Here is a 26,615-nt window from a genome sequence, read left to right on the forward strand (position 1 = left end):
TTTCCAATTCGGGCTGATAGGCCCCCTCACATATATAAAAACGCCTAGCATCATCTTGCTTTTCTAGAGGGAGTTGCCAAATTTGAGGGCGCCTCCCTGGGTCTCGATCTTATTTTGTGGTTATAAATGTAGCTTCTTCTGTAACTTCTGGCACTGGAACATCTTGAGCATCACCTTCAGCATGACTAGGGTTGTTCTCTTCGCTAGGTTACACATCATTTGTATTAGCACCATCACCATGTTCACATGGCTGAGAGCTTGAACCAATTGACTTGAAAAAAGTATGGATTGATTGAGCTCTCTTCCTATTCATGTCTACAGAACACAATTGGACAATAAAAAAAATCTTAATTAGATTTTAGTGTCTATATTCTTACAATTACATTTCAAGCAGGCCTGATTCCAAGACAGAGATTAATGTAATGTTGGTGCTGCAAAAAAAGAGACCTTTCTTCCTTGTTTGGTCGCTCATCAGTGTGGCCGGCCGGCCGGAATACGCCGGGCCGCAGTTGTGCAGGATTGAAAGCGGATGGAATTATAGAGCTCATAAGATACCTGGAATTGAAACCAGATGAAGAGATTGAGATGTGCAGGACCGAAGACTGATTGAGCCACGAGCCCACGACCAAACCAAACTGATTTGCTCACGAGGCACGACCAAACCTGCCTGCGTGGGAGTGTGGTCGTCGGGGTCTCACCGTCTCAGCCTCTCAGGGACGGTCGGCGCCTCGGCGGAGGCCTTCCCTTCTCGACGGAACGGATGAAGACAGGTGGCCGGCGGCAGCGAGCAAGTTTTTCGGATCGCAAGAACGAGCGCTAGGTCGTGGCGTGACTGGCCTCGTGCGTATTACGTGCGTACGAGGGTTGTGTTTCTTTTTCCCTTTTGGCTTTTGCTGATATATTTGGGCCTGTTGTGTACATGACTCTGAGCTTCTGCCTATGGGAGCATGGGGCGACGCAACTGGAAATTGTATGCGTACGAAAAAAATCGCTTCTAACTAATCGCTGTCAAGGGATAACGAGATTGTTTGGGGGGGGGGGGGGTCTAGCCCCCGGCCTCCCCTTAAAATCGTCCCTGTTGACCGCTAAACCTCATGAGACATATTGTCTTCTCATCTACTTTTTCTGCAATGATCTACTCGCATACAATTTAACTAGTGGTATGAGCGAGATAGCAAATATGTAATGGTGTGTATGATGTAGACGAACCTGAGGGGGGCGACAACATCATGTGATGTATATTGTTCGTAATCCCACCTCCTCTCGGAGTGAAAATGAGGTCGATATGGGTTGTTGGTGACGGACAATAACTGCATCAACAAACAACGTAAGTGATAGCGGGCATGACGACACGGGGTGATCACACGATGAGATCTCCCGAGTTGGCAGGTCCAACGGTGGTAGCCTACTTCGCGCTTCGCCATGCTGCATCCCACACATGTCGGTTCCCGCGTACCAACTTGAAGTCAATAGGTGTGCGACCGGTCAAGACGTTGTCTATGTGCACGTTTGTTTCCTCACCTACTATTGGGTTGACCACTCGTTTATCCTCATCGACCATTGGGTCACACAAGACCCGTCAATGTGCACATATTGCAGTGTGCACATATCCTAGTGGATGAATGCGTCCTGTAATTGCCACGTTGAGTGAATAATGACGGGAGTGTGGATCAATCCGTCTGGGTGAATCCGTTGGCAAGATGGTAGGCTACTATTTTGCTGGAAATGTTTGCTGTGGCTCCATGATATAGGTGGCGAGCGATGCAGGACTTATTTTGTTTCGTCGGCGCTGGTGAGGCGTTGATTAGTCTTGCTTCGCCACAGATAAAATATGACCATCTTACTGTACAATCTCCAACTGGCGTGTTTGCTTTTTTATCGAGCCATTTATCTCCTAGATCAAACATTGTGTGTCCGGCACCATTTTGGAAAGGAAAATTTGGAGTGCCAGTTTGCTTCCTAGTGCCGTGTTTGGATAAAAGTTTCTTGGTTTTAGTTCAGCTGATGTTCATGCATGCGCCGCAGATCAGCATAAGAGCATCTCCAACAGCCGCGCTTCGCGCCGCGTCTAAAAAATATGTTTGTCGCGCACGCTTCGACTGGTTTAGTGCGGGGATAAACGCTGGTTTCAGCAGCAGCGCTAAAATGCACAGCGCGCGCCGCTCCAGCATCGCGCAAAAATGCAATGAACATGTGAATTTAACACAAACAAGTTGATGCATAAAAGTTCATGCCCACAAGTTCATTCAACCAAGTTCAAAATGCAAACTAAAGTTCAAGACATATAAATGAAAGACACATCAATCATCATCTTCCTCGTCTTCGTCCTCATCTTCCGAAGACGATTCTTCCGCCTCCGAAGATGAATCTTCCTCCCTACCTCATCACGCACCGCATCACGTGAAGCTCCGACGGTGTTGACAAGATCTTCAACGGCATCTTCATGGGAATGTGTGTGAGGAGGCACATCGAAAGACCTTCCACCCATGGCCGGAGGTGCACCCATGCCTCCCATGGCGGCCGGAGGTGCACCCATGCCTCCCATGAGAGAAGCAAAACTCATGCCTCCCATGACGGCCATAGCGTCGGAGGGTGCTCCAAAGCCACCCATGCCTCCCATGGCGACCGGAGGTGCACCCATGCATCTCATGGCTCCAAAGGCACCCATGCCTCCGATGAGGCCGAGGCCACCGCCACCCATGCCGCGGATCATGGCTCTTTTTTTATCAAGACTTCTTCACGGGCAAGGTTGACATATTCCTTTTGCGCATCATTGAACAGAGATGTGTCCAAGAAGAACAAGTGCTTCTCCCATTCCAACAACTTAGCTTCTTTCCCTTCGAGCCGCCGGAGCCGTCCGCCGCCTTGTTCTTCTTCCCGGAAGTTTTTCCCTTCTTCGGCCGCGCCGCATTGGGGAGCTTCGACGGTCGGCGGAGCTCCGGCGGTGGCGACGCCAACGCTCCCCGCGCTAGGGTTTTGGCGGCGGCGACGGGGGCGGGGGGGGGGGGGGCTGTACAACGGGGTGAGCGGGGTGCCGGTGTGCGCGTCCATGGGTGCGGTGGCAGGGCGCCGGCGACGGCGCGCGCGGTGCGTAGGAGGAAGAGGAAAGGAGAGACTTTCGCGCGAGCGTTCGAGTCCCGCGCGCGCGGAAGCGGGCGCCCCAAATACACCGCGCGCGATTGCGTTTCGGCCAGCGCGCTGAATAGCATATGCCGCGCGCATCGTTTTTGCGCGCCCGCTGGAGCCACCCGCCGCGTTGCGCGCGCGCTAAACCTGCCAGATTTGCGCAGGGCTTGTTTACAGCGGCTGTTGGAGATGCTCTAACGTGGTTGCCGATGGCGTTGCCCATAACGTGTTTGCCGATGGCGTTGCCGATGATTTTCCATGTCAATGCCATCTGCAGTCAACCAGGCCGTCTGCATGTTACAGGGGCCATCTGTTCATCTCCCTTCGAAGTGGAGGCGATTGACTGCTCCAGTTCCGGCTCTCGAAGAGATGGAGACCAAACTGACGCGGCTCCGTTTTCAAAGCACACGCATGCAGCCCTGTGAACGTGCTCTGAAATTACGCTGCCATAACTTACATGCACCAGGAAGACGATGGGTAGTCCTTTCGAATTCACCCTCTTTACGCTCCAGTTCTTCCATATATAGCGAGTGATTGAAACCAACGGAGTACTACGCCAACTCATTCTCCAGCACATTACCATATCAGATTTCTGTCAAGTTCTGCCCATCTGCCATGTCATTTGCCGGCGTCTCTCTCGTTGGTGATGGGAAGGCCGTCGGCCACGCCGTCGACGTCTCCACGGCCAGCGGGTACCACCTGCTTGTGGTCAATGTCTACTCGCACACCAAAGCCACTGCACCTAATGGAAAGGGCATCCTCTCTCTTCCTTTCATGGTAGGAGGCCATCGTTGGCAAATCAGCTACTGTCCTAATGGCGTCCTCTCAGTGAGTGCCAACTCCATGTGTCTCGTTGTTTGCCTTCTTGATGACAATGTTACGGAGCCTCTGAAGGTGCAGTTGGAATTTAGTTTCGTCGACGAGGTTGAGAAGCAGGATACAGCATACATTCGTGCAATGAAGCCAAGAAACTTCTCCAGCAGTGCTCGAATTTGTGGTCTCCCGTATTTCATGAAAATAGACGCTCTTGAGAAATCAAAGCATCTAAAGGATGATTGTTTCACGATCCGGTGTGACCTCAACATTGTCTCGACAGTTGATCTCTTCATCAAGGTACCGCCTTCTAGCATAAAAAAGCATATTAGCGACCTCCTTCGGTCCAAGAAGGGCACAGACGTGACATTCATGGTGTGTGGTGAGAAGTTTGCTGCCCACCGGTGCGTGCTTGCAGCTCGATCTACAGTCTTCAAGGCGGAGCTGTTTGGCTCCATGAAAGAGAACACAATAGCAAGTGTCGTAGATGTACAAGATATGGAAGCAAAGGTGTTTAGGGCCTTGCTTGACTTTATGTACACGGACTCACTGCCCGAGATGGAGATAGACACGGGGGATGAGGAAGGAGAAGCCCAGGAAGCATTGTGGCTGCAACACCTGCTTGTAGCGGCGGACAGATACGATCTCCAGAGGCTGAAATCATTGTGTGAAAATAAGCTGTGTGAACACATAGACGTGAGCTCGGTGACCACTATTCTTACATTAGCTGAGCAACACAGCTGTGGTGGACTGAAGGAGGTTTGCTTTGAGTTCATCAAGACTCGTGCTAATCTGAAAGAGATAACTGCGGCTGATGGGTTGGAGCACATCACTAGAACCTGCCCCTCTCTTTTAAAGGAGCTCATTGCTAAGTTTGCTTCCTAAAATCTGAAATAATGGTTAGTTTTCTCTGTATATTTCTGAAATATCGTATGTATGTTTCTAGGTAGTAGTTTTGTTGTCTTGGCACCATTCCCCGTGGCCTCATGTTGTGTCTCCAAAACATTTGTTTCCAAATTTAGAGAAGCAACGCACTGTCATGTGTTGCACTGTTCTTTTCTTAATAAGTTGTGACATGACACCCTCCTTTTGTTTCTTTCAGGAGGCAACTCAGGTAGCAAATAGTCATGGCAATGGGTGCCCTGGATATCGCCGCCAAGGTTTCTCTGTAGGATGATAAGTGACAGTTTCTACTTTTGTTAGTTCTTACCTGAAACTTGTCGTCAAGAATCTACAATTAATCCTAGGGAGATCCAACTCCAGTAATGAGTATTGAGGAATTTTAAGATGCACCAGTAGTATAATTCGATTTTGGTTAGAAAAGTATGGCAAATGAAGAGCTTGTACTCCGTTGGTTTCAGTATTCCTATCCAAGCCCCTTGATTTACAGCACTTTTATATCGATCCAAATCACGCTGTTGGAAATCTTATTTGTGTCCTAGTTGCCATGCCCTGCCCTTCTGCCTTAGTTTGCATGTTAAGGTTGCTTTCGTACATGTGTTGGTAGCACTGTAGCAGTTCATGTCGTGTCGGTTCAAGTTCAGTCCCAATGTGATGTAGTGCCGCCTGCCCGTGGGTTTCTGTACACACACACAAACACACACACACACACACACACACACACACACACAGATGAGGTTGTGTATCTATCATCATTGACAGAGAAAAGAAAAAAAATGCTGGATTGCACTGGCAGAGCCCTAAATTCAGTTAGCATGCGTTGTCATGTTCTGTTCGTGAACTCGAATACGAGCGATGGTTGAGTTTCTGCACAGGCACTTGCGATGTGATTGTCGTGCAGCAAAAACGACATATAAACTTGGATGCAGAAGGAAGACGATGATGGAAGTACTTCTTATATCCACCCTCTATGCACATATATAATTGCAAAAGGGCTAGTAGGTCGCGCACATGCCCCACGTAGTTGTTTTGGAGCACCTCCATTTCTCGTGTCATTCTCTCTCTCTCTCTCTCACTCTCTCTCTCTCCTAAAACATAACATAAGTCTTTCTTCAATGCTCTTGTACATTTTACAAAGGGACTATAAGAAATGGATATACTAAAATTCTTGATTCGATCCTACAACCTAGTTTATTTAATGGGAGCGCCTAGAGCACAGCTAGCTACGTTTTTCCTATGGTCTTAGTCACCTGACATGGGTGTGATGTCACCTTTTTCTGTCCCATCCCGTTTTGTTTCTTGTCCCAGCCCGTTTTCTCTTTTGATCCTGCATGTGGGTTGTTTGCCTTTTTCTTTCCTATTTGGGCCTGTTACTTTTTCTTTCCCGTTTTGTTTCTTTTGAATCTGCCGCCAGCCACATTGCTAACCCCATTCCCAACCCTACCTCCAGCCACATTGCTACCCATCCCCCCCAACCCTACCTCCAGCCACATTGCTACCCATCCCCCCCAACCCTACCTCCAACCATCCTCTTGTTGTTTTTGGGACAGGTAAAACATCCTAGATCTATGGCCTGATTCAGCTCAAACAATGTTTGGGGGCAGATTTAGGACATGCAAGAACAGTACAAAGAAAACAGGGCAGATTCAGCTCAAACAAAAACTGATCCAGCTGAAATACATTTGGGGGAGATTCAAGACAGGCAGAAAACAGGGCAAAAAAACATTATGTGCCATGGATACAGGAGAAACACAGTTTGGGGGATACTCAGGACAGGCAAAAACAGGAGAAGCTGAGCAAAGGAGTAAGATAACTCACCAAAGTAAGCTGCTTTGCTTTGCTTTGCTTTGTTTTTTGTGCTTTCAATTTCTGTCTGCAATTGATCATCCACTGTTCTCACAAACTCTCGCAACCAGAACTCTGTGACCTGTTGAAAAAGAAAGGAAACCTCTGTGACCAGATTTTTTCTCTGACAATGCAGCTATACTTAGCACTTATGGAAGCTATCTGCTTGGCAATCAGGTTAGATATGAGACATGTTATAGCTGGGTACACTTAAAAAAAGCACTGCATTATCAATAACTTGAACAAAACAAATTCCAGAAAAAAAAACTGATGTTGCAGGCACTTACTAGGGACTGAAAAAGAAAATGTTGTTTGTTTGCAGGCGATACCATACAGCAACCAGAACTATGGTTTCCAGTTTGGTGAATCGAGCAAAGTGCCTGGTACATTGCATAGACTGTTGTTGGATGATGAAGTTGCTCCTAATATGCATAACATGAGAGGCATCAATGAGGACTGCATGAGTAACAACAATCCACAACAGGTATGCATCAAAAAAAGAAGCACCAGTGTAAAAAAAGACCCTTTTTGACCAGGGCAGTGTGTACATAAAATTAAAAACAGCAAATGACTACAAACATCAGCAACTTTCTTATTACATATTAAATGATTATTTTGGCAGATGGATGAACGCGCACATCTGTTTCTTGGGGCTTCAACAAGCCATTTTACACAAACATCAACGAATCAGTCTCCTGTAAGTGTGTCACATGAACAATGATGCACCCGTGGTAATAATGACCTAAAAGAAAGAATGGCCTGTTGACGCAGAAAAACCTTATTATTGTCATTTTCAAAAATTAGGGAATGCATATCATGAACATGACAAGTGACGCACCTATGTCTTACTTGCAAATGATGTTTGCTGCTGATCAAGAGGTTTGGTCGTGACTCATTACTTTCCTATAAAAAAACAACACGCAGAAATGAAGAAAAAACATTATGAAACGAGTGTCTGCTTGTTGTTTCTTGACAGGGTGCAAAGTATGCATTATCTCAATCCCAAGAAGATCGGCTGCTTCGTACTGAGGTTTGTCTTCATCAACTTCAATATAAAAAACGTTGCAAATGAAATGATTTATTTCTCTATAAATTTACATTTGTGTACAATTGCTAAAATAAAACTCTTGTTGCTATGAATTTTTTTCCAGAATGAACTGTTCATGATAACTGGGCGATATGGAACAGTAACATCGGAGGATCCAATGCAAACAAATGCTCAAACAATAGCAGGTACATCGGAAGTTGACAACAATCAATGTCAAGAACAGTTCCCTGAATATCCAAATTTTGAAAGCCTGCAAGATTTGAATTTTGACAATGAATAACCTGATGAAGCAGTAGAATGCACCTCTGACCAGTGTCTTGATGAAGATGATACAAACAGTGAATCAGGAGATGAGCTTTCCCTTGGGCATAAAGGAAAAAGTTCTGCTATGGATGTTCATAATGTTGGAGAAAAAGAATACACTGAAATTGGGATCGAAAAAGAACAACTAACACAAGATGACATCCTTATGTTCCTTGAAGATGAAAGTATTGCTGCGGCTCGTACATGCAGCCAGGAAGTCCGTAGCCACCATGTGCCAGTAGTTGACATGACATTTGACAACCAAGAAGCAGCGTTTGGTTTCTACAATGAGTATGCATCAATCTGTGGCTTCTCAGTCAAGAAGGCAGGTTACTTTTGTGCAAAGAAGGAAGGTGGGAGTGCACCGACAAGGATTACCTTCAAATGTAACCGCTCTGGGAAAATGATAGATGAAGAGGAGAAGGAGGCAAGGCTGAGGAAACGTCGGGAAACGAGACAGCAGAAAACAGGACAGGTTCCACGGGAAAACTTGATAAAGAAGAAAACCAACACCATTGATATAACTGGTTGTAAAGCTCAACTGATTATCACCAAGAAAAAATGAGAAATGGGTAATCACAACCATCAACCTTGAACACAACCATGATTTGAGCCCTCCATCTGAAACAAAATATTTGCGTTCTCATAAACATATGACAGAGGAGGAGAAGCTTCTTATCCGCACATTCAATGCTGTAAAGCTGCCGACAAGAAAGATAATGACAATCCTCGGTTTCTTGAGAGGGGGCAACACTCCTTACACTAAAAAACATATCAGCAACGTGAGGACAGCAATTGGAAAGGAGACTAACCAAAATGACATGATGCAAGTGCTCACTTACTTCAGAAAAAAGCAAGCAGAAGATCCAAGATTCTACTATGCGTTCAAGACAACTAATGTTTCTGATGAGGCAAGCAAGGTGTTGTGTATTTTCTGGGCTGATGGATATGCAAGAAAGATGTACGACTTGTATGGTGATTGCTTGAGCTTTGACACAACATTCAAGACAAACAGATACAATCTACCATTCGCTCCTTTTGTTGGCATCACAGGTCACAGTCAGAATTGTTTGTTTGCTTGTTCAATAATTGAGAATGAGACAACTGATACATTTAAGTGGTTGTTTGAGACATTCCTTCATTGCATGGGAGGCAAAGCTCCTGTCACAATCATCACAGATGAAGATGCAGCCATGAATACGGCAATTCCTATGGTTTTCCCTAATTCCGTTCACAGACGATGCCTCTTCCATATTAAAAAGAAAGCTGAGGAAAAATGCCCTAGGACTTTCGCAACAAAGGAAAACCTGCATGCTGATTTCAGTGATATCATACACAACTCATTGACAGAGGCTGAGTTTGAATGGTTGTGGCCAGATATGATAGAGAGATATGGAATTCAACATGTGAAATATTTTAACCTTATGTGGAAAAAAAGGAAGAGATTTGTTCCAGTCTACTTCAAAAAGATTTTTTTCCCTTCATTCATTCTACTGCACGTAGTGAGGGGACGAACGCCGTTTTCAAGGATAACATAACTTAAACTCACAGTGTCATATCTTTCCTGGAAGAATATCAAAGGATTTCTCAAAACATTCAAGACAATGAGCGACAGCAGGACTCGATAACAAGAACAACTCAACCAACTTTCTGGGCTCACAGTGAACTTGAGATTTAGGCAACAACAATGTACAATAGGAAGATCTTCTACAGGTTCCAAAAGCAGATAAAATTTGTTGTGAATTTACATGTTGAAGAAATAGAGCGGAATGTGAGGTATGAAGTGTACAAGACAGAAATGATGGCTGCAAAAGATTTCAGACAAAGAAGGTTTGTAGTTGAAGTCAACATGCAACAACAGGAATTTAGTTGCATATGTGCTAAATTCTTGAAGGATGGAATTCTGTGTAGTCATGTCCTTAGGGTTCTTTCTCATCTTAACATGTCAAAGTTGCCTCAAAAATATTACATTGACAGATGGATGCCAAAAGATGAAAAGGATATTCGAGACAAGCGTTTTAATGTGCCTATTGACCTAACTGCTGGTAGTCAACACTTAAGGTACACACTTCTATCTAGCAGGTTAAATGAGATGGCTTCTAATGGTGCCTCAACAAATAGGAAATATTTGTATGTTGTTGGAGAGAGTGAGAGAGTGCAAAAAAGGTTGGATGAGATGACTAAGGAAGATGAAGCTGCTAAAGGTCAGAAAACACATGATGGGCACACAAATGTGGAAGATTGCTGTACAGGCCCACATCCAGATGGTTACGGGGACAACTTGCAAGATCCTGATGTTGCTGTTTCAAAAGGACGTCCACAAACAGGGCGATACAAGACATTCATGGAAACTTTACTGGCCAAGCAAAAGATTCATTGTAGCCATTGTGGTTCTGAAACACACAACATTGCTACTTGCACAACGCGCAATGATAGTATCGTCCAGCCACAAGGACAAAAGGTCCCAAGAAAACGGGCATCAGGTGAAGTAGAAAAGTAGTTTCCCCTAGTTTTGTTTGAAAAGTAGTTTCCCGTTGTTTCCTTGATGTTCACATTTTTCTTTTGTTTGAGCAGCAGCAACAAAAGCAAATCAAGCAAAAGGGGGGCAAGCAAAGAAGAGAGGCAAATCACAAAACAAATCAACATTACAAAGACAAGAATGACATGGATTGGAATGTTTTGAATTTATTTTTTGTTTTTACTCATGTAGTGATGGAGCTACTTTAAAAAAGAGTGTGAGGATGACTATGTAAAGAAATGCGTTGTAATATTTTATGATTAGTGGGTGCAACAAAAAAAATATGGGACTTACAGATTGAAGAATAATTTACTCGAATGATTTTGATGTTGCATCTGCTTTACGGTCTTGATAGTTTTCTTCCCACCTTCTTTTCATCTTCAGAAACATGCCTACACAGAACTAAAGACAGAAAAATGTGAATGTTTTTATTCATGTTGAAAAATGGAATTAATATGAATAATCATTTATAAAACAACATATAAAAAAAGGTCCTTGTAAAATTACGTGACTCCTCTTAGATTTTTCATATGATCTTCAAAGTTGATGCTCATGTAACAAATCTTGAGCACTACCTCTTGTGGATGTAGTGCTTATTTGCATGGGTTGCCAAAATATATATTGCCAGCATACATATCCACCAAAAAAACACATAACAAAAAAAAACATTCCACAGTTCTCCATTTTGAACAATTATCTGCCAGTAGTTCGTAAGTACAACGATCCATTTGTTTTCATTATATCATTAGATCACCCCTAGAAAAAACATTGAGTCTTCTTCCTTTTGCTATGTGAACCATGGAGTTACTTTGCTTTTGCTATCTGAGTACAAATGAGTTCCTTTTGCTATGTGTATCATCGTGTCTTCTTTCCCTTATGCTATGTCCACTGTAGATTACATTGAGTTTCATCTGAAATAAAAAAATTGTAACAAGAAACAGGCAAAGAAATCAACAAGTTAGAAGGCTTGCAAAAAAAAATGAGGCGTCGCAACAAGAGTGGGAAAAAGAACTATAACCTTAGCTTCTATTTTAGAAATCCTTTACAATCCTTTTTCCTTCTGTTAAAATGTTGTGTTGAGTGAATAGAATATCGATGGCAAGTCTGATGCGCGCATCCTGGACATCTTCTTGCCTGAAAACTGTTTGCATTGCATTCCTTGAACGCCAGTTCTCTAACCACTTCAACACAAATATCCCACATGCATCGCTGACACAAGAATGAACGCGTATTAGAAAAATGCCAAACATATTAAAATGAAAAAAAGCATGTGTTTGAAATATAGCATAGGTGTTGTAACTAACTCTCCATCCTGCTTTGGTAGGTTTGGATATGCAATTTCATAGTGTCTGAACCCCATGTTTCTTAGCCCAGCAGCGTTCCAAAGTTGTTTGAAATTTTCAACCTGTTTTATAAAATAAAGAAAAAAGGTTACAACACATTGGTAGTCACAGGTCCTGTTTCTATGTTCACCTCCATGACAACTAACCATCATCTGCTTGATTTCCTTATGGAATGTGTGTTCTCCATCATATTTTGAGTCTAGGAAAATGAATTTTCTAGCACTCAGGTCTACTAGGAAGACAAACCAGTGTGATTTGTGTATCGTTGGAAAAAATAGCTTCAAAAACAGTAAACACACGTGTTAGGAAAAGGAAAAAATGAATGATAAAACATATTATACATAGATGAAAAAAATCATATGATAGAAGGTGTGAAAACAAAAAAGAAACATACTTCGTTGCACAGCTGAAGGTCTCTTGCTTTGCCTGCTCCAATGAAACTTTTTATTAATCTATCTCTCCACTGTAATCTTGAAGCTTCGTTCTTCCACTTTTGCAGAAAGTATTCCTAGAACAGAAAAATGTCAAAATAACATTAACTCAAAAACTCAAAAAAAGCATTTGTTGTGTTGTAAGAACAAAAATGCATTGAACAACAAAAGTTGGCAAAAAAAAGAAAATCCCTTGGACTTACACTAGCTGTGTGGAAGAAGAAATGTCTCTGAGATGTTCTAGGATGATTGTCACGAAAAAGTTTCCGACAAAATACGTTTATGACATATGATTCCACCCATCCTTTCTCTCTGAAAGAATTTCCTAACTGTTCCATAGATACTCTGGTATTGTCAATCTCAACAACCCATCTCCTGTACCAAAAAAGTGCAGAAGAAATGAAAACATATTGAACAAAAAAATGAAGATGTAATTAAAAAGTAGAAGAAGTTAGAAGAAACTTTGTCATCTAATAGTTACCCCTTAAAATCTGCACTTCTACTTAAGATCATGAGGTTGTTATATAGCTCAATTTCATGTATCATGAGTGATCCCCTGTCTTTGTTGTCATAAGGTGAGCACAGGTATCTGCTAGGTTGAACGATTCTTTTTGTTGGCACATTTTCCTTGCCAATTGAACTACTTGTGCTGCCTAACAATAGGCGGGTGTTGTAGTGCTCATCTGAATTGCCAAGCATATTCAAGCAGTTTTCTTGCAGAGACCTTTCCCCAAGAATTTGCAACTCCGGGGATGCCTGCAATTTGCATAGTATTATGTCAAAAACCTTATAAAAAACAGGAAAAGAATAAAAAGGCTCTGAAAAAAAACATAACAAGATGCATAAAAAATAACTACAGGTTGGCTGTCGTTGAAGGTTATTGGTTCTTGTTCGGTGCCATCTAGTAAATATCCAACGTTGCATTCATCTGGGAACAATCTTCTGCCTACTATTTGATGATTAAAAGAACCCTGATGCAAAAAAAATATTTCCGAAAAAGCATCAATAAGTATATGAATCAAAAAAAGTAAAAACTTAAGAGTGAAGAAAAGAACAGAAAAAATGAGCGTATAGTTTGTACAGTCTTTTTTTTATGTGATGAAGTGCCTGATAAGAATCTGTTGCTCTTGTTCCTTGGTGAGTAACATGTCTGCTCCCGATTCCACTCAAATGGATCGTCATCGTTAGTTGTTGTCTGTCCATTGTTGTGGAAAAACATTAGGTCTCACACGAAGAAAAAAGAATATATGACCAAAAAATGTTTGTTATTCTCACCAGGTCTATAACACTTCCATCTGGTCTTATTGCGGTCAGAGGACGGGGTGTTTCACAAGTCATGTTCCGAGGTTGTTGCGTACAATGCACAGAGAAATCCTTTTGTTTGCTACTGTTTGTATGCTGTAAAACGTGATGGTTGCGAAAAGTAAAATATATAAAACCTTTCATACTAACAACAATAATTGAACATAAAAATAAACAAATGCATAAGAAGAAGATGTTTGTGATTCATACACTGAAATTATTACTGCTTCTATGTTCTTCTTTCGAATCAACAGTGTCGCCTTGTTCACAGGTCTTAGGAGGTTCTTTGTTGTTTGCCATCTCCTTCAAGCGAAAAAAGCATGAAATAAAAAAGGATTCAGTAACTGTTTTGGTAAAAAAAGGTTGTGATAACTTGCCCAAAAAAGGAATTACATAAATAAATTAAATGTTGTTGGTGTTTCATACATTGAAGTCAATATTATCAGCTTCTTTAGTCCTCTGATGAGGGCCATTATTCTTCGCCATCTGTTTGAAAGTACAAAAAAAATCAGCAAAATGGCTCGCAAAAAAGGAAAAGCTGGAAATAAAGGTTTCCACAAAACTGAATGTCATACTTATTCACCTGTATTTTCTTTTCGTATTCCTCTGATGACATGCCCAAAGGGCGCCACAGTTCTTGTTCTCTTATCTCAGTACCATTATCATCCTCGTTTTCAAATAGGCGTAATGTAGGTATGTCATCGGTGTAGAAGAAATATTTTTCCCTAGCTTCATCCAGATAACGAGCCCAATCGCATGGAACCTTTATATTCAGAAAAAAAAGAAATTGATTCCTGTGAGGAAAAAACAAAAAACACAGAAAAAATGTTGAAGAAAAAAAGATGGTGATTCATACATTCAATTTGTTGCTGCTCCTTTTTGCTTGTTTGTTTTCTCTTACGAGGATCGTTATTCTTTGCTACCTGCTTGATGACAAAAGATTAAAAAAAAGATTTGGAATTAAAAACTTTAAAAAAAGTCTCTTCAAAAAAGAAATCCATATAATTATTGACCTGAATTTTGTTTTCGTATTCCTTTGATGACATGCCCAGAGGACGCCACAATTCGGGCTCGTTTATTTTAGTACCAAAATCGTCCTGATTTTCAAACAAACGTATTGTTTGTACGTTGTCACTGTAGAAAAAATACTTTTGTCTTGCCTCATCCAAATAACGAGCCCAATCACTTGAACCATTGTCTGTGAGCGCTTGTTGTTCATCTTTAACATAATACAGACAAAAAAAGTTAAAAGCACATAAAAGATGTATCAAAATCATAAAATTATTGCATTGCATAAAACAAACATAACAAAAACTAGTTTGATGAAGAAAATACCTTGCAGGAATGCTTCATTCATGTCTATGTTTAATTTGGCGTGCTTCCTCTTGAGTGTTTGTTGACAACTCTCATTGCACTAGAACAAAAAATCGGTATATGAAACAAAAAATAAAAACACAGAGTGACCACACTAGTTCAAAGTGAAAAAAAACACCATACCAAAAAACACATGGATCTGGAAAAAAAACCCCTATAAAAAATACCTTGTTTTGAAAATCAAAAGTTGATATAGTGGTTCCTACGACACCTTGATCTTGCTGCAAAAATGAACTGTACTCGCAATTCTGATGGCCAAGCATGTAATCAAAACTTGTTGTGCTTCCTGTGATTGCATGCTTCGAGTTGTGTTTCTTTTCCACTTCATTTTGGGTCCCTGCTGCTGCACCTTCCGTGTTAAAAATTCCTTCTGTTTCTTCTTTACAATCTTGATTCAACCTCTCTTTCAACATTGCTCCTTGTCCTTCATTATTTCTCTTGCCTTGCTGCTGTTAATATTAAACAAAAAATTCAATAAGAAAAATAGAAAAAGGAGGGTTACATTTAGGCACAATAACAAAAAAGGAATTCAAATGGAAATAATGAAAGAAAATAGGTTAAGGAAAAAAATCAGCATACAATGTCACAGACAACTGCAGGTTCTGCCCTAGTAAATTTTTGTTTGAGACTAATGTGTGATCCAACCGATCTATTTGATTCTTGGCTGAATGTACTTTCCTTAGCTAAAATTGTTCAGTGACTGTTGGTATGTTGATGCTTTTATTTTAGCTGCTATTCTTCTTCTTTTCCTTGAAAGCAAACCTGTTGAACATCACACGGGAACAGTTTGACAAAAAAATCATTAAAATCTGTTGATGCCTTGTGTGTAAAAACATTCAAACTTGAAAGCAAACAAAAAACAAAAAAAATGTGTCTGCTGTTTACCCTCATCTTCTTCTTCATATTCTCCATTAGAATTTACTTTAACAGTTGCTTCTGAATCATGTCCATGGTTTGTTGAATTGTGTTGATTAGCACTTGAATCAATTTTCAGTGTCTTCTCAGAATCACATGTTGCTCTCGTCACAATTTGAATAACTTCGAGTATCAAATTCTTAACTTTGGAGCAGGTGTTTGGTCCTTCCTCTCTCATGTGTTGCTGAAATGATAGATATATATCTTCCTTCACCTGTTGCAAGAAACAAACACATAGCGAAGAAAGAAATTTAGTTCTGAAACAAGTTTTTCTTCACGAAGTATAGTTGGGATAAGAATCTAGTATGCATCAAATCAAAATAAGTTTGAAAACAAAAACCTTCTCATTCAGTGTATCCCCAACAGTTCTTTCTATTGCAGCCTTGAGATATGAGTATCTCTTAGTGCTAGCCCATTGGTGGTTTTCTTTTCCATAACAAGTTTCAGACTCGTTCTTGACCTATGTGCAGAAAAAACAAAATCAAAAACACATTAGATACATTTGTGTAGGGGATTGACGCTGCATCCTGTTGAATTTAGTTACAATTTAGCAAAAACATAAAAACACTTGCATTGCAATCTGCATATGCTCCAATTTTGTCCATGAGTGTTTCGCTAAAAAGCTTAATTAGGTTTCCTTTCCAAACACATATCCTTGGCATTGTTGCTTGGAGTTGTATAAGACCAAAATCAATAAAGTCTAGACAGCGGACCTGAGACAGAATGAAAAAAGTTTGAGACATGAGAAAATAAAACATATGAATGCAATAAAAGAGCATTGCCATAACGGTTAAGAATAACATACATCCAAGTAATAGATCCATCCACCAAGAGTTAATGATGACTTGTTTTGTTTCAACTTGTCTTTTTGATACTTTTTGATTGCTTGCAAGAGCCATGTTTGCGTGAACTTGCACCAATTCATGTCTTTGATCTTTCCAACATCCAGAAGTGCAGACATATACTTCGTGCTTGGTTTAGTATTCGATGTTGGGCATAGGAAGGTTGCAAGGGCTACAACCATGAAACAACGGACAAACTGGTCGTCTGATAAATCCTCCTCTTTAATTATCTTGTTCCCAAAAAACTTTATTGTTGGCACTTCTGACAAACCAAACAATGCTAGAAACTCTTCTTTGCCTCCATCATCACTTGTACTAATGATAGTTTCCCCTGCTGGAATTCCAAAAACATGTAATACAGATTCTGCGTTCAAAGTGATGGTCCTGTTGTTGATGGAGATAATCTGATCCTCGACACAAACTTTGTTAGCTACCCACTGTGTAAAATGTCTTGGGACGACAGAATCATCTAATTCCAGTAGGTAAGCAAAACCAACCCCTTTAACAAGGTCCACTTTACTTTGGCTCTTGCGTGTTGTCTTGACAACATCAACGAAATACGGGACACTGCATCTGTTGTATGCCTTTCGTACAACACCATTGTTTGGTTTATCTTCGAGTTCGTTACTACTTCGTGGCCTCTGTTCAGTTAAAATAGTAGAAAAAGAAAGAAAAGTGATATAAGAAACCCCACATGTTCAGTTAACTGAATTTTTTTGTAAGGTGCATTGCAGGTTCAAAAAGCACATAAAAACAGTGACAACAAACATAAAAAAAGTAACAAAAAAAAACCCACATACACATAAACAGTTTTACCTTTAATGTTTTCTGCCTAACAATCTCTCTAGTTTCTTTTGTGTCAAGTATCTTCCTTAGCTGCAAGTAAAGAAGCAACACAAAAATTCATGTACGCTTCCTTGTGCATTGAAAAAACTGTGCATATGAACTGTACAGCAAAAAGAAACAAAAGAAAAAAAATTCATTGTGCAATTGTTCACCATATTTATCACTCCATCACACAGCAAACCATCTGATATTTCAGCTTCACTTAGGTCTGCATTTATTTCAGAGTCCGTCCTTTTATCAACAGCAATATCACTATCGCTCTCGAACAGTGGTTCGGAACCTTTGTCCAATAGAGCATCCTCCATGTCCAGTTTGCTATCATGTTTACTTTCTGTGTTACCCTGTAAAAAAAAACAAATGGAAAATATAAAAGACTGAAACTGAGATAATGACACAAAAAAATGGCACTGAACCTAAAATACAGAAATCTGAAACTGAACTTCACATATGTAGTTAGAAATGAACTTGACTCATGTGCACAGCATGCATACATTTCCCAGCAGGATTCAACATATTCTTATTTTTGGTTCAGACGTACAAACAGCTACAACAGCAGAAATATACTGACCATAATACAACGAACAAAAAAATGTATAAACATACATGAGTCCAACATGACCTACAAGTGTATTAAGTACCTATAAGTGTCATTTGTCAACAAAAAGTCCTACAGTACCTATAAGTGCCAATTTTTAACAAATAGTCCTACACTGATTCTGCATGAAGTACAACAACTCCAAAAAAAATAGTCCTACAGTACCTATAAGTACCATTTTCCAACAAAAATATCCATGGTGTGCATGATGGAAATATGTGGATTCCGTTCTGCAGCAACAAAAAACAGTCATACATGACCTACATGTGGATTTCAGTTCTGCAACAACAACAACACACATGGGAGAGGGGACAACACATCGAAAGTATATTACAGTCAGTATATAAACCAACTACCATATAGTATCTTTATATATATTACATATAAAACCAACTACCATTACAAGATGGTCCAGAGTGAATACCATCAATGACTTGTCGTACTGCTGTCCTCCATTTATATAATTATATTGAGTCACAAATTGCTCCAATATTGAACAACTAGGGCATATGCTCCAACTAAATGCAGTGCAATTAACGAACACAAGCTAGTTGATGCAAAGGGCCTTTCCGCATATACACAGAAAAACAACTAATCAGTTTGGTTTTCAGTTCTACATATATTACATGAGCAAAAAAAAATCACTCCTACATGAACAAAAAGGGAACAAACACATATATCAACATATCAAAAGCATATTCCCAGAAAAAATCTACTTAGAAATCACTCCTACAGGCCAAAAAAAATCTACTTATACTTGCGGTTCCCCAAACGGCTAGTTCAACACCAAAATCTGCTTGTACAAAAGTATCCCCTAAAATCAAACAGATCCAGTATTTATCTCCTCTTAAATCTGGTTCTATAATACCATTTCAGCCACGGGATTTAGAAACCCTACACAAAAATGAAAATCACCTGCTGCAAATCCTAGATGCGGATGCGGACAAGTACAGAGAGGAGATGAAGGCGGACTCGGAGGTGAGGCTAGCTCGCCGGCGGCTAGCACATACCTTCGATTGGAGCAACTGGTCCGGCTGCTCGCCGTCGCCGTCCTCCATGGCCTCGCCGCCGAGTGAAGCCGCCTGCAGTTTCGAGAGACCTGCCCCCGTGGTGTTTGCTTCCTCTGTGCCGCTCTCTCCTTATCCCAATTTCAAACAGTGGAAATAAAGTCTCACGTGTACACAATAAAGTCCCAGGTGTGCTGCGAATGAGAAGGAAAAAGGTCTCCCACTACTAGGTGTACCCGAATAACTCCCAGGTGTATTGTGCATTAATTGCTAGCTTTCAGGCAAGAAAAAATACAAAAAAATACATCACTTTTTGTTCCTCTCTCAGACTCTGAGATGTGTATTACTAATAGTATTTTTTTAATGATCTTACAAAAAATAATGACATGAAAATATATATATAAATAGAAAAAGCAGAAAAAACAAACAAAAAAGATGTTTAACCACATGCTTATTATGAAAAAAACCAGAAAAGAAAATAAGGAAAAAATGACTATACCTAAAAAAACATAAAATTAGATTGATATACCTAGAACATAGCAAGATCAAAGACTGAATTGGTGATTGAATATTCCGTGCAATGTGATATTTCATGGGAACGAAAATGAAACATTTGTTAGAAATTTATTTGTTGGCACGTGGCAACGCACAAGCAGTATACTAGTAAGCATAAAAGTAAAAAAAGAAAACAGGAAAAAAAGTTGTCCGATTTTTTTGGGAAAAAATAACTTGGCTCAGCCAAGTCGGATGCCCCCGTGTGTGTGGGAGCAAACCCCTGCCGCAGCGAGCTAGCGGCAGGCAGGAGTTCCCTAACGCTTTATGTACATGGACATATTCAAAGTTGCAAGGCTCGTGGCAAGAAATGAAAAAAGGCATACAGTTGTAACAGCCCCCATCGAAGCCATATAGTTGTGCCGATCCTGATAGTGGCATGCAGTTGCATCAGACCTATCGACAAAAAAGATGCAGTTGGGATCGCTTCATCGTATGCACGTAGTTGCGCCAAAACCTTAAAGGAAATGCAGTTGAGGCGATGACATCAATAGTGTGCAGTTGTGGTTAAAAAACAAATGGAAGCCATGCAATTGCGGTCACTTCATATGGGGAGTCATGCAGTTGCACCAAAACTTGGAGCACATGCAATTGCAACAAAAAAGGCATACAAAAACCATTGGAAAAGGTAGCATGCAATTGCAGCAACCCTTTTGAATAACTTGCATACAGTTGCGACAGCCTCATCAAAAAGACATGCAATTGCAACACCCCATTGAATAACAAGCAATTACATCAACCCCTGAAAAAGGCATGCAGTTGCGCAGCTCCCTATCGAAGGCATGCAGTTGCGGCGATCCCTAACGATGGCATGCAGTTGCGGTCACTTCATCGTATGCATGCAGTTGCACCGATCCAATCAAATGGCGTGCAGTTGCGGTTTGCGGTCACTTGATCATAAAAAGGGGTGGCATGCAATTGCAACACCCCCCTTGAATAACATGCAATTACATCAACCCCTGAAAAAGGCATGCAGTTGCGACGATCCCTATCGAAGACATGCAGTTGCGGCGATCCCTAATGATGGCATGCCGTTGTGGTCACTTCATCGTATGCATGCAGTTGCACCGATCTAATCAAATGGCGTGCAGTTGCGGTTTGCGGTCACTTGATCGTAAAAAAGGGTGGCATGCAATTGCAACACCCCCTTGAATAACATGCAATTACATCAACCCCTAAAAAGGCATGCAGTTGCGACGATCCCTAACGATGGCATGCAGTTGCGGCGATCCCTAACATGGCATGCAATTGCAGTCACTTCATCGTATGCATGCAGTTGCACCGATCCAATCAAATGGCGTGCAGTTGCGGTTTGCGGTCACTTGATCATAAAAAAGGGTGCATGCAATTGCAACACCCCATTGAATAACAAGCAATTACATCAACCCCTGAAAAAGGCATGCAGTTGCGACGATCCCTAACGATGGCATGCAGTTGCGGCGATCCCTAACGATGGCATGCAGTTGCGGTCACTTCATCGTATGCATGCAGTTGCACCGATCCAATCAAATGGCGTGCAATTGCGGTTTACGGTCACTTGATCATAAAAAAAGGGTGGCATGCAATTGCAACACCCCCTTGAATAACATGCAATTACAGCAACCCTGAAAAAAGGCATGCAGTTGCGGCGATCCCTAACGATGGGATGCAGTTGCGGTCACTTCATCGTATGCATGCAGTTGCACCGATCCGATCAAATGGCGTGCAGTTGCGGTTTTGCGGTCACTTGATCATAAAGGGGTGGCATGCAATTGCAACACCCCCTTGAATAACATGCAATTACATCAACCCTCAAAAAGGCATGCAGTTGCGCAGCTCCCTATCGAATACATGCAGTTGCGGCGATACCTAACGATGGCATGCAGTTGCGGCCGCTTCATCGTATGCATGCAGTTGTAGCGATCCCTAACAATGCATGCAGTTGCGGTCACTTCGTCGTAGTCACGCAGTTGCACCAAAAATCTTGGGCGTGCATTTGCGGTTGAAAAAACAATAGAAGACATGCAATTGCGATCACTTCACCATGGGCATGCAAATTGCACCAAAATAACATCGGGCACATGCAATTACAAACTAAACACATGACGGTCATGCATTTGCATCCAAAAAATAGGCATGCAAAAGCCATGTAAAAAAGTAGCATGCAAATTGCAGCAACCCTTTGTGCGGTACTGTCATCGCCCCGAACTACCAGCCCGCATCAACACCGTTGTGAGGGAGAAAAATAGGAGACCTCGTTGGCATTGAATCCCGCCGGGCTTTGCCTAATGATGACAGGGAAAGGATAAAGGTGCAGCCAGAAATAATCGCGCGGATTTGTACCACTCCCCCCCTCGCAAAAAAATAATTAAAAAAATGGATAGGATAAGTTTTCCTTCTTTAATGTAATTCGGAATTTGTCAAAATGTCCATTAAAATGTTGACGGATTCAAAAAAAATGTTCGTGACTCTAAAAAGTTCTATAGTTTCACAATTTTTTTTCATTGAAAAGTCATATAAAAATTGGGAGATTCAAAGAAGGTTAAAAAAAATCATAAAAATTCCACGGATTCAAAAAAAATGTTGATGATTTGAAAAAAAATGTTTGCGTATTTTAAAAGAATTCAGAATTTCCAGTGATATATTGAGAATATATAAAGCAATTATGATTTTCAAAATGATCATGTATCCAAAACTTAGAAAAAAAATTATTCATAAAACAATCGTAAAAATGTGTAGGATTTTAAAAGAAGTATCAGGAAATCGTAAAAAAATGTTTTGCGGGACCAAAAATTATTTATGGTTTCCACAAAAAATGTTTTTTGATATTATAACAAGAATATACAATTTGGACAAATATATACTGAAAAAATATATAATATTTCTTATTTCAATTTGATTTTCTTCCTATAACTGCAACCATGATTTACTAAAAATCTAAAACTGAAGTCTGAACCATTTTGAAATTCGGAAAGAAAATAACACCAATTTGTGTAGAGAAAAATGGAATTGCTTAACTAATAAAATAATATCAGAGACAAAAACCACAGGTTGTAGCAACAAAAAGTACCCTTTCAAAGTTTCATTGATAATGAAAACACACGGAATTCCATTTAATTGTTTTTGAAACACGTTCACAGACATAAAAAGCAACCTAGCACATTCTACTTTTTCCCACGGACTACTGACATTTCCTACACCACTGGCATCCTCAGAATGTGCACCACGCATATGATGTTCATGCTACCGCGATTGCTGGGTTTGAAGCTAAAAACAACGACATCGCCTTCTTCAAGGTTGGTTTGTGTTGCAAAACCACCCCACCGATTGTTGAAAACCATCCGACCATCACAATCTGTGTGGTATGCAACCTTCATGCATTCTCTAGCTTCAAGGCGAATACCAGCTACACCCACTAGTGGCAAGTTCAATTGTTGAGCCACTTTTCTTGGGATTTTCTACATAACAAATATAGACACGAGAAAAATAACATGTTAGAGAAGAAGAAGCCACAATGAAGAAAAAAATAGGAAAGGGTGCATGACATTTACCACGATTTTCTTGGTTATGTTTGTGGTTGTCAAGCGATGAATAAAGAAAGAGCCAATATACCCGTCATTGTTGGCAAGAACCACATCCAACAATGATTCTTCAACACCACTCAGCACACACCCCTGTGTGTACACAACTTCTTGTGCATCTCCTTCCTCATGGTCATCCTCATCTGATTCAATGTTGAACACCTCTACACCAGCACCTTCGCCTTCTACGTCCTCATCTGACTCCACATCATTTGCAAAATCTCCGAAACCAAGATGCACCACGTACGCCTCTGCCGTCCGCTTAGATGTGTCAAAGACAACATATGAACCAGCACCAAGATTGAAGTCCGTCACGAACTTCACCCAATCATTGCCACCCATCACTGTGGTGTTGTGCCCTCTGTACACATCCAAAACATACCTATTCCCATCTGCTTTGAAATTGAAGGACCTTCCAGCTACATGCTTTAAACTAACCCTTATAGTGCATGGTATGTTCTACGAGAAAAAATAGAAGTACAATCAACATGGTAATAACAAATTTTTTTTAGAAAAAACTGTAGAAAAAAAACATAAAGACACAATAAGAAGCATGTGAAAGAAAAAGTGATAAAGCTTTACTATCAAGGCCTCAGGGTAATCCTTGACATAAACACCCCATCTCTTTGTCGTACTGTTCTCACAGTGTGCATAACAAACTGGGCAAACCATCCTCTTCAACATACAAAATAAAATAAAATAAGTTAGGTACATAATAATTGACTGTTCGCTTAAAAGATAAAAACATAAAAAAACAGTATTCCTTGCAGTACTCACAATCAAAAATAAAAAAACATTAACAACTAATCATGAAAGAAAGTGGAAAGAAGGGGGCGCACAAACGCAAAGCAAAAAAGAATGTGATGATGAAGAAAAATCATCAGAAGTTCAGGACCACCATCACATTCATAGGGATGTTGTGATAAAGCCCTCCCAACGGCCGCATTCTCACCCCCAAAGCCGTGAGGGAAATGAACGCAACCAACGGCATTGCGCCACAGAGAGCGATCATCACGGCCAGGACAGGGTACCATCAAAGAATACGCCGGCCAACCCGAGAATAGGAAAGAAAAGCCTCCATCCCATCCATGCTTTAACCAGCTCTTTTATTTTATTTACTTATGTGACATGTCACTTTGCCCTTCACCAATCATCCAAAGTAGAAAAAGTGGTTTTAGGGTGGTCTAACCTGTCAGAAGCAAGTTCCTCCAGTGAACAACTCCATAGGAGAGAGCAAAGTTTCTGGGGACTTGCAATTAATTGCTTACTAGGAGGGCCTGTGAAGGCCACAAAATACAGGACTAATAGTCTAAAAACAGCAGCAGCAGCTAAGTGCTTCCTTCGTTCGTAAATATAAATATAAGTCATTTTAGTGATTTTATTGACTACATACGGATGAATATAGACATATTTTAGAAGATAGATTCATTCATTTTTATTGACACAAAAAGATATCACAGTGAATATTGACTGCAACTAATTATGCACATATATGTTTCATCTACAGCATAACACAAAAAAGCATAACAACAAAAAACTATGGGCCTGCATTGAACCATTCATGTAGAAGCAGTATCAAATCTAAAAAAGAAAGCATAAGAACAAAAAATTGCAACTACAAAACACACACAAATGTCTACTGCATAAGAAAACAGTATGCATAACAACAAAAACACTAGAACTACATTGTACCATTGATGAAGAATCAAAACACCAAATCAAAAAAGAAGCACAAAAAAATGCATAAGAACAAAAAATCTGCAACTACACACACAGATAATCACACAAAAAAACCTGAAAAGGGGGAAGACAGCCTACAAATACTTGTGTACTAGAGCAGCAACTAAGCAAAACCTACAAAATCTTCTAAGAACAGCTAAATGTACTACTAAACAACACATACTTAAACGAAAAAAAACAAAGAAAAAATGGGGAAAAATAGACTCCTTACACACAGCTGAGCCCAAACTCGCGGCCCGTGCCGCCGCAGCTGCCGGTCTCCTACGCGCGTCGATGGCCGACGCAGCTGTGAGCCTCCTCCGCGCACCGGTGGCCTCCGCAGCTGCCGACCTCCTCCGTGCACCCTGGCCGCCGCCGCTCTCCCTGGCCGCCGCCGCAGCTGCCGATATCCTACACGCGCCGATGGCCGACGCAGCTGTGAGCCTCCTCCGCGCACCGGTGGCCTCCGCAGCTGCCGACCTCCTCCGTGCACCCTGGCCGCCGCCGCTCTCCTTTCCTCACCGAGACAAAGGAAACGCTGCGGCTGCAAAACAGAAAACCTAGCCAAACACGGGCCTAGGCTCAAACTCAAAAAAATGGGCACGCGAAAAATCCAACTGGGCCGCAAGCACGAATCACAAAGCAAACTCGATCTGACGGCTCACAGCGTGACTACGACCACAGCTCAAACTTAGCTAGCTACGTTTCAGCAAACTCGTTATTTAATTAATGAAATCATCAACCAAACAATCCATTTTATGAAAGAAAAAAAGAGGCATGATCTTATTCAAATTCAAGATGTTTCATAGTTTTTTTAACTAGTTTTGTGCTTTGATACAATAGGATTAAGCACTACAAAGAGGGGATTCCATACGGAGAATTCCTCAAACCAAGCACATACAATTTCCAATACTCATCTACTTGACCAAACCAAGCTTCCATAGTTTTCATATCACTTTTTCAACGCTCTTATATTTCTTTACAGAGGGAGTATAAGAAATGGATATGCTAAAATTCTTGATTCGATCTTACAACCTAATTTATTTAATTAATGAAATCATCACCCATACAATCCATTTTACGAAAGAAAATGTAGTATGATCTTAATTCAAATTCAAGGTGCTTCGTAGTTTTTTTTGATCGGTTTTGTGCTTTTATACAATGGGATTAAGCACTATAGAGAGGGGATTCTGTACAGAGAATTCCTCAAACCATGAACATACAATTTTCCAATACCTAACTACTTGATCGAACGAAGCTTTCGTAGTTTTCATATCACTTTTTATGCAAAGATTATGTATCTTTTCATTGATAGAAGAAGAAACAATGAGTACAACAAAAGAATACAAAACATGGCATAAACGCAAGAAGGCATGAGCATTGAACCGAGAGCATAGATACAAAGGATGTTTTGGCCGAACAGAGAAAATACACATTTAAACCCATCAAGCCTAGAACCAGACAAGCATGCCGAACCAACATGATGTCAAACATCTTCAAAGCCAACACCAAGGACGCCGCGAGTGAGTAAGATAGAGCTTTCAAGATGGGGGGGGGCGACATTGTGATGTCGCTG

General features: G+C 40.8%; 1 pseudogene; it reads left to right on the forward strand.

The window, feature by feature from the left end:
- Positions 1-3,741: 3,741 nt before the first annotated feature.
- LOC123440447 overlaps positions 3,742-26,615 on the forward strand; it is a 49,226-nt pseudogene continuing 26,352 nt past the window's right edge.

This window comes from Hordeum vulgare, chromosome 3H, assembly GCF_904849725.1.
Source record: "Hordeum vulgare subsp. vulgare chromosome 3H, MorexV3_pseudomolecules_assembly, whole genome shotgun sequence".
Lineage (NCBI taxonomy): Eukaryota > Viridiplantae > Streptophyta > Magnoliopsida > Poales > Poaceae > Hordeum > Hordeum vulgare.